The sequence below is a fragment of the Pelmatolapia mariae genome, linkage group LG3_W, assembly GCF_036321145.2.
Source record: "Pelmatolapia mariae isolate MD_Pm_ZW linkage group LG3_W, Pm_UMD_F_2, whole genome shotgun sequence".
In the NCBI taxonomy this organism is placed as follows: Eukaryota; Metazoa; Chordata; class Actinopteri; order Cichliformes; family Cichlidae; genus Pelmatolapia; species Pelmatolapia mariae.
Window position 1 is genome coordinate 55,492,353 of NC_086229.1, and position 3,817 is coordinate 55,496,169.

At 36.6% G+C, this 3,817-nt stretch overlaps 1 long non-coding RNA gene across 1 annotated transcript; it reads right to left on the reverse strand.

The window, feature by feature from the left end:
* Nucleotides 1-1,555: 1,555 nt before the first annotated feature.
* LOC134617247 (uncharacterized) lies at nucleotides 1,556-3,591 on the reverse strand. Its single transcript, XR_010091505.1, has 3 exons — nucleotides 3,342-3,591; nucleotides 2,927-3,003; nucleotides 1,556-1,649 (listed from the first exon to the last, which is right to left on the reverse strand). It is a non-coding gene; the product is annotated as an uncharacterized LOC134617247 (long non-coding RNA).
* Nucleotides 3,592-3,817: the final 226 nt, after the last annotated feature.

Consider the following 3,817-nt stretch of genomic DNA (forward strand, 5'->3'; position numbering starts at 1 on the left):
TTCATCTTAGTTTACTTGACTGAGATTTATTAGTCAGTTCAACTCCTTTAATTGTCATCTTTACTTGGGAAAACCCTTTCAGCTAAATTAAAATAATCTATTGTTTAAACTCTTGTCCTAGTTCAGTTGACTTGGGTTTTTTAGTTAATTCAAATACTTTAGTAGTTCTTTTAACTTAGGAATCTATTTTAGCTTAACTAACATAATCTGTTAGCTAAGTTGATTTAAGTTTATTAATTAACTGAGCTCCTTAAGGTAGCTGAGTGAACTTGTAAATCAGTTTCATTTTAATTATCAGAGTTGATTGACTGGATGTAAAGAAAAATGTGTATTAAACATCTTAAGTTTTGTTTTGTTTTTTTTTGGCTTTCTAACATCCATTTCAGCAAAACTACCTGTTAGGTTTATCTTAGATCTCAGGTTTAAATATCTACATTCCTTTAAATTAATTTTCTGTTGTTTACAGAAAAAAAATAAAACCCCACAGATTCCATTAAAGTCTATCTGATCATTTCATACAGAAAGTTTGTTTTAAGAACATGACAAGACAATTACTCATGAGCACCCAACATTCACCATTTATTGTGCCATCTTAGTCATCTGAGAAACAGAAAAATCAGTGACGTAGCTCATCAGGCTCACAATCCATCAAAACTCAAAGGCTGCTCCCTGTGAAACAATAAATTTGAACTTGGTCTTGAGCCCAGTTTGGGTGAAGATGAAATTCTGACCAATACTCTAGGAGCAGTAGTGATTCTTGTGAAGTAACAACATAAAGTCTGCATTAATGTAATGTATCAACGGGACACTTGCTATTTTAGAAAAGTTATTCTTTACATTTACAAAATTTTTAAACTTCATTGTGCTCAGTCACACCTGTTAGCATAAAACTTGAAATATTAAAATAGTACAAAACCTTTGATAAGTGACAGTAAAGATCAGTTTATAACAACTAAGACATCAAACTCTTGTATTTGTCTTCGTTTACAATTGCAACAAATTCCACAGAACCAATATCTCTGAAAATGACTGCATGCTTCTGAAACATTTGATAATATGGATATTTCAGAAACATTAGTTTGAGTCTGCTCAATTGCAAAACAAAGGAAAAACTACTGACTTGCATGAGATAAGCATCTGCAAAGTCCAGCATTATATTGTTGTTCACATAAGTTTCTTAAACCATGAACAAATGAGTAATTGTCTAATCTGGAATGTAAAGTGTAGTCATTTAGTGACATACAAAAGTGAGAATGAGAACTTGCAAGAATAAAAAAACAAACAGTAAAATAAAAACTGTCCTTAACACTAAGGCAATTGTATGCTGTGAGCATACAATTACAGTTCTGTATGGCTTTCTGCAAGAGTCTGTTTCTTAGACCATGCACTAGTGAGATGCACTGCCTTCCACCAATGTTCATTAGGATGTTCTGAATGACTTCAAAGATGTCCTTAAGTTCCTTTGGATAGTCTATGCTGAGGGCAAAAAGAAGACCGATCAGCATGGAAATGGCACTTGAGACATCCCTCAGATTGGACAGGATTACTGCCGCCCCAAGGACAACCAACACATCGATGATGTCTTCTTCTTTCACCATCGCAATGCCAACTTTCATCCTCTTAGAAAACGTGTCTTCAATACCTGTCGGCTATAAAAGGGTTCAAAGACAAAAAAAAAAAAAAATTACACAATTACAATTACACAATATCCCGTGTGCTTAACAATTCATGTCTTTCCAAAGAAGAGCCATACTGATGCTTTGGATGATGGTGATTGGCTTTGGGTAACACTTATTAGTTGTTAAAGTTTTTTCAGAATGAGATATGCACCCCCATGTTACAAATCCATTTCTTGCTTTAAACAAAGACCATGTTCATAAATAACTGAGCATGTCTTCAATTGCAGAATTCAAACAAAATTTTCAATTTAAATGGTAAATGGCCTGTATTTGTATAGCGCTTTACTAGTCCCCTAAGGACTCCAAAGTGCTTTACACATTCAGTCATTCACACACATGGGTGGATGACTGAATCGTGACTCAAGAGTTGACAGTTCGTCTTATAATTGGAAGGTTGCCGGTTCGAGCCCTGGCTCCGACAGTTTCAGTCGTTGTGTCCTTGGGCAAGACACTTCACCTGTTGCCTACTGGTGGTGGTCAGAGGGCCCGGTGGTGCCAGTGTCCGGCAGCCTCGCCTCTGTCAGTGCGCCCCAGGGTGGCTGTGGCTACAATGTAGCTTGCCATCACCAGTGTGTGAATTTAAATCTACTTATGCTAAATATTGGCTGTGCTCTAAACCAAATCTGGCTGAGAATACATGAAATGTGCAAACTGCAGCTACACTACAGGATCAGATTATGGCTCCATAGACAATGCTTCTTTAATCAGTTTATTGATTAAAGTTTATTTTTTTTCCCCCTATATTAACAGCATGAAAAAGAGCATATAGACATGGCTGAACAGGTTGCATAATTGGCACTGAATATCAACATCCACCTTTACCCAGCTGCCCAATGACTCTCGGCCAGTAACCTTTAATTGCTTACCCAGTCTACACAGTCTCTTTTCCAGGGTCCAGGACATTTCACCAAAGTATTGCCCCCCACAGCTGTAGCAGCCACTGCAGCCCCTTAAATATCCTAATATCTCTGCCATTACAATATACAATGTGAGAAATCAAACGTAAAGCTGAAGTGAACAGTACAGCAGCGAAATGTCAAAGACCCTGGTGAAGACATGAATAAACACAAGACACTAATAATATCAATGCTAGCTTGCCAGTTAGTTTCTCTGAAACCCAGACCAAATCCAGTGTCAAAGATCTTGTAATAATACATTTGGTGAGGAAAAAGTACACATGTACTTTTTAATTTAAAATCCACTGTGGTGCTGTCATTATTAAATTTACTAAAAGAAACAATGCTAACCTTCACAGTCTTGAAAGTGTGTGAGGGATCTTCCTTTAGAAAATGAGGTCCTCTGTCCTCTTCCTTTGTGTAGGGCTCTGGTCAAAGAAGTCAAAAAGAAAACAAAAACACTTTTTAAACAGTGTTTATGAAGCATGTAGACAGCTCCAAATTCACAGCTTTTTGATGCATAATTCCATCAATATATGATTATCATTGGAGATTTTGAATCAGGCTTATCAGGACATTCAAGTAGAATATGATATCCAACCTACCACCAATATACATAGATTCTGTAAAAGTTACCACACTAAATGTCCAGTTGTGAAATATGATGACAGACTTTACTTATCAGCTTTCTTTCAATGAGTTCATCAGTTGAACTGGATAACCTAAAACTTAAACAAAGGATTAGATTTCGCAGTTGAACACTTACATCATCTCCGAAGCATCTTATGAGCCTAGTTAGCCTTTCTATGCCGCTCTTGATTTTGTACAGCTCCACGAACCTCTCCATAATGGTCAAGCACAGCAAAAAGGAACCCTTTCAGGTCAACAGATGTAAGACGGGCAAATTCTGCTTCAACCTGAGCAATAGAAGAAGAGGGGTGGAGAGTACAGGCAGAATTAAAAAAAGATTCTTTGAGACCCAAATTTAAGCAAACAGTCATCTGAGGCCCATTAGAGAAAACACAAACACACAAAAGCAAACAAACAAAAAGATGCACTTTACCTGCCGTTCAGCAAACAAGGAAGTTCAGAGAACAATAAGCTCTGTCTTGAAATCTTTTAAAGTAGAATGATTGTGAAAATGACTTATGTGATGTAAAACTTTAGTAAACGTGCGATTAAAAGAACACTGAGTAAAAGGACAAGTAACAGTTTCCTTATTCCTCAGATGTTTACCTTGAT